Here is a 10155-nt window from a genome sequence, read left to right as displayed (position 1 = left end):
TAATGGGGAATAGCTGGCATCTTAAATAAACCCCACATTTTGTAACCCTTAATAGTAGCCACCAACTAAATGATATGGGTTAAAGATGGCTAATTTGAAGAGATCAATTCTATAGTGCGAGTTCCAATGTCTTAACTATGATAAAACCAGTAAAATGACCTAACTAACCAAGTCAAACTTGGTATTAGGCATCCATACATAATCAGGACCCGGGGATCACCAATTCTACCCCTAACCCAATTAACTCTGTATTTCTAAGAAAACCATAACCTGCCAGATCTGCAGACAACCCCCATTTCCTCATTTACCCTACCCCATTAAGATGTCCCAGCCTCTGCAGATTTGGGGTTTTCTATATTTTTATTCAAAGCAACGCAACTAAATTTAACCTTACCATATTGCTTTGGATTGAGGATCCGATCTAATTGGTGTAGAAAAATTAGTTGTTCTGTAACCGAAATATAAACCACGCTATTTACATTGGGTTTACCTTTTAGCGCAGCTGAAATGACGAGCCAATAGTTTTAACGAGGGTTAATTACCCCCGCGCTAGTTAGCGGGGGTAGGGGAAGGGTAGCTTGCTACCCCTCCCCCCCCCCCCACACACCGGTGACTTGCTTCACTTCACTTTTGGCTCGGCGATGAACAGACGTGTCTGTCCATCGTCCTCGTTGACAGCCTTTAATCTTTTTTCTGCTTTTTCTTTACTACAGCTTGTGTGTTTATTATTATCATCTTTACTATGCGTACGCGTCCTGGTGTTGCTGGCCGCCCTTGTGGAACCTTTATGTCGGCCTTAGAGACGGATCCTCACACCCTTTGCCCTCAGTGTCGGGGCCGACTGTGTGACCAGGAAAACATGTGTAGTGAGTGTAGGGAGTGGTCTGCCTCCCAGTGGGAGAGGTTTGGCCGCCGGCGTAAGAAGAAGTCCAAGAGAGACCGTTCTCCTTCGGGGGTTGCCTTGAAGGAGGAGGGTTCTCGGGACTCTTCTTTCGCTGCCCAAACCTCCTCCGAAGCTCCCCCTCGTCCGGCTCCTAAGGAGAGTCGGCCGAGTAGTAGCGCAGGCCCTAGTTCTGTTTCCCTACCTTGGGTGGGGGGAGAGGGCGTCGCCTCCCATAGCAGGGCGGTTCCCCCTCCTCCTCCGGGGGAGGTTGTTGATAATTCATTGACTAATGATGATCTCTTACAGATTTGGGCTTCCCTGGGGCTTAAGGGCTTGCCCTCCAGGGTCGCCTTGATTGACCTTGTCTCGTTGGAGGCCGCCGTTAAGCAGTCGCCGGCGGTAGCAGAGGTAGACCCTCTGTCTATCGTCGACGTCTGGGTGGCAGAGGCCTCCGACGGGTCTGGGCAATCCTCTGCAGGTGCAGTTGAGGATACTGGTGCTGACGGCTCTCCTCCCCCTTCCGTACATCCTTCGAAGGGGGAAGTGAGTCCTACGGGCTCTTCATCTGTTCAGCTTCCCTCTAAGGGTAGTGCCTTGACTGAGACTCCCCTTCGGAGGAGTGATGGTCCTGATGATCTTCCCCGTGGCCGCCTTCGCCGTAAGGCTCACCGTCCGCTGCGTCGCAAGGGCCTCCCTTCCCCTTATAAGGGGGTTAAGAGGCGCCTTTTTGGATCTTCTTCCTCCGAAGGGGACTCTCCTCGTCATACTCAGCCTACAGCTCCTGCTCCTTTGGACCTCTCTGCAGACCATTCTCCAACTCCTGCTAGAACTTCACCTTCTGGGGAACTCGTCACCCGATGGGCAACGGTCCCTTTGGGGCAAAGGGATTCTTCCCTTTCACGTGCAGTGTTAGCGCACAGGCGCTCTCCTGCTCGTCAGCGCTCTCCTGCTCGTCAGCGCTCTCCTGATCGTCAGCGCTCTCCTGATCGTCAGCGCTCACCTGTTCGCCGGCGCTCTCCTGATGTTCGCTCTCCTGAGGACATCCTACATCCTGTGGTTCCTGAAGAGCGCTTAGCGCGCCAGCATTCTTCTGCTCGCCCTTCTGCAGTGTTACCGCACAGGCGCTCTTCTGAGCGTCAGCGCTCTTTTGAGGATCATCGCCCTCCTGCTCGCCAGCGCTCTCCTGTGGTCTCTGACCATCCTGCAGTCCCTGTTGATCGCCCTGCGCGCCATCAGTCTCCTGAGCTCTCTCGCGATCCTCATCCTGTGTCTACGCAACATCGTCCGCGTTCTCCAGCGCGTGTTTCAAAAGCACATGTTCGCCCACGCGCCTACGATCTTCCTGTTCGTGAACGCGCCGCGCCACCTGTTCCTTCACAGGATCTCACGCGTCTCCCCCTTGCTCGCCAGCGATCACCTGCTCGCCAGCGTTCACAGGCGATTCTAGTGTCGCCTGTTCGTCAGCGTTCTCCTGCGCGTCAACGATCACCTGTTTATCGGTGATCTCCTGATCGCCCGCGTGATTTACAACCTGCGCGCACGCGTTCTCCAACGCTTCATCGACCAGAGGTTCTTGAAGGACATGGTTCGCCATCTACTAGCTCGCCATCGCGCGATCATTCACCTGCGCGTCTTACGCGCAATCGCTCGCCAACGCATCACCATGCGATAACGCGCCATCGCTCACCTGCGCGTCAGCGTTCGCCAGCTCACCACCGATCGCCTGCTGATCTACGCCGCCAGAGACCTTCCTCACCCACGTGGCAGCAACGCGTTCCCTCGCCATCGCGCCAACGCATTCGTTCGCCAACTTGGACACGCGCTCGTTCACCTGTACACCCTCACGCCCACTCGCCTGCGCGCCCACGCGATCGCTCGCCTGCGCGCCCGCGCGACCATCGTTCGCGGCGAATTTCTCAGCCAGTGGTAGCAGCAGGAACGCGTGTTCCTAGACAGCGCTTGGGATCGCCTCCACCCAAACGCAGGACTGTAGTGCAGGACAAGGAAGACACTACGGAGAGGTTAGTGCATTCTTCCCCCCCTTCTTTTCAGGCAGGTACTGTGGTGTCCACTCCAAAGGATCGCCCGATCCCTTTCCCGCCAGCGAGGATTTCGGACTCTGTGTCCGTGGAGCAACAGACTTGGTTTGGTCCTCTGATGCAGGCGTTAGTGAGGGTTATGAAACCAGCACTCGCCGATCAGGGCAACAAACCAACGGCTGCCTCTCCTACGCTGAAGAGAAAGAGAGGAGTGGACTTCGTGGTGACTTCCCCCAGGGCGAAGTTGGTTCCCAAGAGGTCTGTCGCGAAGCCCCCTTCTCCTGCTCGAGTGCTTTCTCCTTCTCCTGTGGACGAGGCGTTTCCGTCTTCGGGTGAGTCCAGTGAAGCGGTAGTCTTCCCCTCGGCACCAGTGGGGAGACTTCGTTTCATGGAGGAGAATCGTCTCGTGAGGAAGGGGCTCCTCGATCCTCTTTGTTGGGATCCTGTATCCCTCCCAGGAGGGAATCCAAGGACTCCAAGACCGTCCCGAAATCATCTTCAAGGATTCGCCAGGAACCCGCTGCTCCCCGGGGGAACGTCCACGCTTCACCCCAGGAAGAGATTCCTGGGACAGGAGACTTAGCTGCCAGCCCGCAAGGAGGAGATCAGCAGGAATCTGAACATGCCTTCTGGCAGGTCCTGAGCCTGATAAGGCAACTTAACGGACTTATGGACCCCGTGATCGCCCCCCGTGAAGGCAAAGACACTATCTTAGATGAGGTGTTTGACGTTCGGAAGGCCCCTAAGTCCAGTGCGGCTCTGCCCTGGTCTCGGGGTCTGAAGAGTGCCAGAGCTATGGCCAACGCTCAGCTCGCGATTCTTGCCTCCTCCAGTCGTTCCTCTGCCGGGAACAAGCTCATCCCTCCTCCTCGTCTTCAGCAGAGGAGGTATTTCGAGATCTTGGGTGAGGCCAGCCTCGCTCTTCCTCTCCATCACTCCGTGGAGGAGCTGGCGAAGGGAGTTCCCTTTGAGAAGCTCTCTGCCCGGCAGGTGTCGTTCTCGGCGGCAGATATCCTTAGCCATGAGAAAGTCGCTAAGTGTGCCATGCAGGCCACTTCGTGGCTGGACTTTTGGCTAGGAACTCTGGGCATCCTATTGTGCTCGGAGGACTTGTCCAAAGAGACCAATAGGAAGGCCCTGGAGACCTTCTTACTCTTGGGCACCCGCTCCATCGAGTTTTTGGCGTACCAGGTTACCACCCTGTGGGCCAACTCGGTGTTGAAGCGGCGCGATGCTGTGACCGAGAGATTCCATCCGAAGGTCCCCGCCGTGGATGTGTGTAGGCTCCGACATGCTTCCCTTCTGGGGGAGAACCTGTTTGAGCCTCGGGACATGGAGCAAACGGCTGAGAGGTGGAGGAAATCCAGCACGGACTCCCTCCTTCAGAGGGCCCTTACAGCTCGGCCCTATAAGCCTCCAGCTCCGCCGCAACAGCAGCAGCAGCCTCGTAAGGCTCCGAGACAGGCACCGGCAGTTAAGAAGGTGGTGTCTAAGCCCCAGCCCTTTCCAGCCAAGGGTAAGAGGGGCGGTAAGACTCCTAGGGGTGGCGGCCGCGGCCGCAAGCCCTAGGGGTGGCAGTCCCCCTGCGTGTCCACCTGTGGGGGGATGCCTTCAGCGTTGCGTCCGCAGGTAGCAGCAACACGGGGCCGATGCTTGGACGGTCTCAGTGATCGGCCAAGGCTATCGCGTCCCGTTCACAACATCTCAACCTCCCCTGACAGCGAATCCAGTGTCGTTGAGCTCGTATGCCACAGGATCGGCAAAGGGGCTGGCCCTTCAGGCCGAAGTCGAGACCATGCTCGAGAAGGGTGCTCTCCAGGAGGTCGTCGACGGCTCCCCAGGCTTCTTCAGTCGACTCTTTCTTGTAAAGAAGGCTACTGGAGGCTGGAGACCTGTCATCGACCTCTCAGCTCTGAACGGGTTTGTCAAGCAAACCTGGTTCAGCATGGAGACAGCAGACACGGTCAGACTTGCGGTGAGACCACAAGACTTCATGTGCACACTGGATCTAAAGGACGCGTACTTCCAGATCCCAATCCATCCGTCTTCCAGGAAGTACCTGAGATTCTGCCTAGACGACAAGATCTACCAGTTCAAGGTGCTGTGTTTCGGTCTCTCCACAGCTCCTCAGGTGTTCACCAGAGTGTTCACCCTGATTTCATCTTGGGCGCACAGGAACGGCATTCGTCTCCTTCGTTATCTGGACGATTGGCTGGTCCTAGCAGACTCGGAGTCGACCCTTCTTCGGCACCGAGACAGGCTTCTGGATCTTTGCCAGGATCTGGGGATCGTGGTAAACCTCGAGAAGTCCTCTCTGCAGCCGTCCCAACGACTGGTTTATCTAGGCATGCTAATAGACACCAATCTCCACAAAGCCTTTCCATCAGACGACCGGATAGCAAGGCTGAGGAGGGTGGCGGAACCCTTCCTCAGGCGAGAAGAGCTCCCCGCCCAATCGTGGTTGCGTCTCTTAGGTCACCTATCCTCCCTGGCTCGTCTGGTCCCAAACAGCCGCCTCAGGATGAGATCCCTACAGTGGCGGCTCAAGTCCCGGTGGAATCAAGGATCCGATTCTCCGGACATTCTGATCCCAATGGGGTCTTTGGAACAGACGGACTTGCGATGGTGGCTGGCCGAGGAGAACCTGCGGAAGGGAGTGAGTCTTCTCGTCCTCCCCCCGGAATTGACTCTGTTTTCGGACGCGTCAAAAGAAGGGTGGGGGGCGCACGTTCTGAACCAGAGGGCCTCAGGCCTTTGGTCAGAATCAGAAAAGTGCCTACACATCAACCTGCTAGAATTGAAGGCCGTTTTTCTGGCTCTTCAGCAGTTCCAACGGTCCCTGACGGGTCACTCCGTGGTGGTGATGAGCGACAACACCTCGGTAGTGGCTTATATCAACAAGCAGGGAGGCACTTTTTCGCAGCAACTATCCCATCTTGGAGTAGAGACTCTGAGGTGGACCGAAATCCACTCGATAACACAATCAGTTCGCTTCATTCCTGGCAAGAGGAATGTGCTCGCCGACAGTCTGAGCAGGGCCTTGCAGATAGTGAGTACCGAGTGGTCTTTGGATCCTCAGATAGCCAACAAAGTCCTGACTTTGTGGGGTTCCCCGACTGTGGACTTGTTCGCGACAGTATTGAACTTCAAGCTGCCCCTGTGCTACTCCCCAGTCCCGGACCCCAAGGCACTCTGGCAAGATGCTTTCCAGCAACGGTGGGACAACATCGACGTGTACGCCTTCCCACCGTTCTGTCTGATGAGAAGGGTGCTCAACAGGACCAGACTATCGGTCAACTGTTCGATGACTTTGGTAGCTCCGCTATGGCATCACGTGGAATGGTTCCCGGACCTTCTGCAGCTCCTGACGGAGCTCCCGAGGGAGCTTCCTCCACGACACGAGCTTCTCAGACAACCCCACTCCGGCGTCCCTCACAGGGCCGTAGCCTCGCTTCGGCTTCACGCCTGGAGACTATCCAGCGTCTCCTCGCGGAGAGAGGCTTTTCGCAACAGGTTGCGGAGAAAATGTCTCGGCACCTGCGAAGGTCCTCTGAGGGAGTCTACCAAGCGAAGTGGAGAGTCTTTTGTGGTTGGTGTCGTGGGAGGGGTATCTCTCCACTCGATGCCACTATTCCAGCAATAGCGGACTTCCTCGTTTATCTGCGGGAAGAAATGCGCCTTTCTGTCTCGGCAGTGAAAGGCTATCGCTCAGCCTTAAGCTTGGCCTTCAGGCTGAAGGGCGTGGATATTTCTTCATCGCTAGAACTCTCTTTACTCATACGTAGCTATGAGCTTACCTGCCCCCAGTCGGAAGTGAGACCTCCTCCTTGGAACGTGGTTCGAGTCCTCAGGTCTCTTAAGAGACCTCCCTTCGAACCATTACGCCAGGCCTCCGATCGCCACCTGTCTTGTAAGACGGCTTTCCTACTCGATTTGGCTTCGGCCAAGTGGGTTAGTGAACTTCATGGTCTCTCGTACGACATCACCCATTCAAGGGGATGGGGGGAGGTAACGTTCAGGTTCGTCCCTGAGTTTGTTGCCAAGACTCAGAATCCTGGAGTGCCGGATCCTCGCTTCGACTCTTTCAGGATCGCTGCGAGTCTCCGTTCTGTAACAAGCGACCCAGACCGACTGCTACTATGTCCCTTGAGGTGTCTGAGGCACTACTTGAAGAGAACGGCTGCAGTCCGTCCTCAAGTGCGAGCTTTGTTTGTGAGCACAGGCAGGACTAAGAGGAGGGTCACCAGGAACACCATCTCAGCCTGGATTCGAAGGGTTATCCACCATGCCTTGAATCCGGACCCTCCTTCGTCACGTCGCCCTCGGGCTCACGATGTCAGGGGTATTGCTACGTCCCTGGCCTTCAAGAGAAACTTCTCTGTGACACAGGTACTTCAAGCTGGGGTCTGGAAGCGTTAGACGACCTTCACAGCCCACTACCTGCAAGACGTGACCCACAGGAGCCTCGATACGTTTTCTATCGGCCCTGTGGTGGCTGCACAACAGCTGGTCTAACCTCAGGCTCCTTTTTGGACAAGTAGCAGTAGGTTGAGGGCGTTGTTACCCGGTCTTAGTCTGCGTGAATGAAAGAGTATGTCTGACCCTTACTTCTTTCTTCATTCTCCCCTCTCTTGGGGAGCAGCATCCTGGTCCTCGCATAGCTGACCTCGACCTCTGCAGGTAACCCATGCTTCTTTGTTCTCCTAGTATTAAGCTTAATACTGTTGCATCTCCCATACCCTGACGAGGTGGTATTGGGAACGTCCTATCCTAGAATTCCTATCTGAAGGTCTCAAGGTCAACTTCATAGGACGAGTCACACTCTCCTCCACATACTGTTTACGTAGGCCACTTGTTCCTAGCGATGCTAGGAACTTGTGAGGTACAGGGGCTCCTTTTCTCTAGTGCTGCTCACTGAGGGATTGAGCCCCCGGGCAAGCCGAAGTCAGTAAGGCTGGGGACTTTCTACCCTTCCTAAGGGGTAAGTCACCCAATGTAAATAGCGTGGTTTGTATTTCGGTTACGGAACAAATGACAAATTCGAAGATAATTTGTATTTTTCCTAACCATACAAACCTTAGCTATTTACACATATGTGCCCGCCATCCCTGACGCCCAAGTCAAGTCCTACCTCTAAGTGAAGTGAAGCAAGTCACCGGTGCGGGGGGGGGGAGGGGTAGCAAGCTACCCTTCCCCTACCCCCGCTAACTAGCGCAGGGGTAATTAACCCTCGTTAAAACTAATGGCTCGTCATTTCAGCTGCGCTAAAAGGTAAACCCAATGTAAATAGCTAAGGTTTGTATGGTTAGGAGAAATACAAATTATCTTCGAATTTGTCATTTTCATATATGATAGTACAGTATATAGTACTGTAGTTCATTGCCAGGAAGCTTGAATTTGCTCTAGAAAGTTTGGTTTATCAATTTTTTGGCCTCTTTTCTAAAAATTTCTTTGAATTTTTAAACCAATCTCTTCACTTACATGATGGCTCCCTTGTGTGTATTGAGTGCTTGTGGCTAGTACAAGGTCTTTAAATCTTTCAACTACGGAATTTGGGTTCACAGAAATATAATTTACTGTACAGAATTATAAAGGGACAAGTGACTTCTAGCCATGCATCCTAATATTGCTTAAGAAATATGATAATGTGTGATGCTAAAGAGGAGACTGGGACTTCCCTCCTTGCAAGGTGAGGATGGAGTGATTTCAGTTTTCTTTAACTTATGGAGAAGTAGGCTTGGTTTGCCCGCCATACATGTAAGGATCTTGTATAGTAATTTAGGGTAAAATGCATTCTTATATTTTCTAGATCAAATAGCCTTCGCAGTCAGGTTATATTTCATAGGGGATAGTTTTTGCTGTCAGTCAGGTAGAAACCTGGTAAGTTAGGTTGAGGCACATTCATAAAACGGATTTTGAGCGAAGCGAAAAATCTATTTTTGGGTGAGATAGCCATGGCGTCCTGATGGAAGGTTCCTTTTTGGTAGCTTCCTTGGGTATAAAACTACTAAGATATTCCCAGAGAATTTAACCACAGGTTATCACAGAATTCTAACTTCTGGAGCGAGTATCCCAAAGGTTTCCCTTTAAGACATCGTATATCAACAGGGGACGCATGTCTGAACGCGCCACATAGCTATCTTCACCCTGAACAGAGTTAATGCTTCGGTGTGTAAGGGTTGAGAATAGCTGGGAGCCGCTCCACAGCCAATCTCACTCGTGGCTACTACTGATACTCGAGACGTAAACAAACGGGCGCCATTGCTCAAATGACGTCACGCCCGTCTTCATCCTGAAGCCAGTTGCTTGCCCATCACCATGATACAGTAGAACAGGGTGGGATCTAAAACTGGACGAAGTAGCAGGGAGGGTCCATCAGGACGCCATGGCTATCTCACCCAAAAATAGATTTTTCGCTTCGCTCAAAATCCGTTTTTTGGGCTCAAGCCATGGCGTCCTGATGGAAGAATACCAGAGAATCAATGTATCGTGGTAGATTTTCCCCTAATAGTAAGTGCCAAGGCATTGACAAAACAGCATAGTAATCTTTGATAAAGGACCATAGGGAAGAAGCATCCTGCCCCCCTTGGCAGTGAAGTTCCCATGGGCCATGCCGACGTCAAAGTGGTATTGAAGGGCTATTCATCCTGATAGAAGAACTTGAAGAACTTGGAGATGAAGCCGAATGTTTGGTATTTGTATAGGAACATTCTGAAAATTAGACCAGTGGTGGTTGGGCACTATGTATTGAGAGTGATGGTTCATCTCCCGGGTATTAAAAGTAAGTATTCGTGTTGGAACCTTACATAATCAGAGTGAATATAAATTAAGAGTTAGCATCTTAATTTCTTCATAACCATAAGGAAAAGGGGGGATAATAAAACTATGACAGGCATGTATTTCATAGTAAGTAGGAGCTGATTGAGACGCACAGGTAATAAAATAGAAATTTTATTTCACAAATGCAGAAATTAAATAATTTACAGCAATAAGTAAAGTTCATTTACAGTAATTATAATGTACATAGTAATAAAGACTTGCTCTTGAATCTGAAAAGGAATTTCAAGTTTATTAGTAGGCACTCGTTCTCGAGGAACGCAAGTCTTTGATTAAAAAACACATCATGCTCAGGGCATGCGGCACTTGTGTGACAACTATGACATTTCACCTGGGATAAGAACAGTTATAAAAGCACTAAGTGTTTTCGACATCACTATGAATCGCTCGAGGGTC

The 10155-nt window shown here is 52.3% G+C and overlaps 1 protein-coding gene across 1 annotated transcript in view; it reads left to right on the top strand.

The window, feature by feature from the left end:
* LOC137646837 (probable acyl-CoA dehydrogenase 6) overlaps nucleotides 1–10155 on the top strand; it is an 87918-nt gene that overhangs the window by 1256 nt on the left and 76507 nt on the right. The gene's annotated exons all lie outside the window — the stretch shown is intronic.

The sequence above is a fragment of the Palaemon carinicauda genome, chromosome 9, assembly GCF_036898095.1.
Source record: "Palaemon carinicauda isolate YSFRI2023 chromosome 9, ASM3689809v2, whole genome shotgun sequence".
NCBI classification, from domain to species: domain Eukaryota; kingdom Metazoa; phylum Arthropoda; class Malacostraca; order Decapoda; family Palaemonidae; genus Palaemon; species Palaemon carinicauda.
Note: the sequence above shows the minus strand (reverse complement) of the source record. Positions and strands in the feature narration are given on the sequence as shown.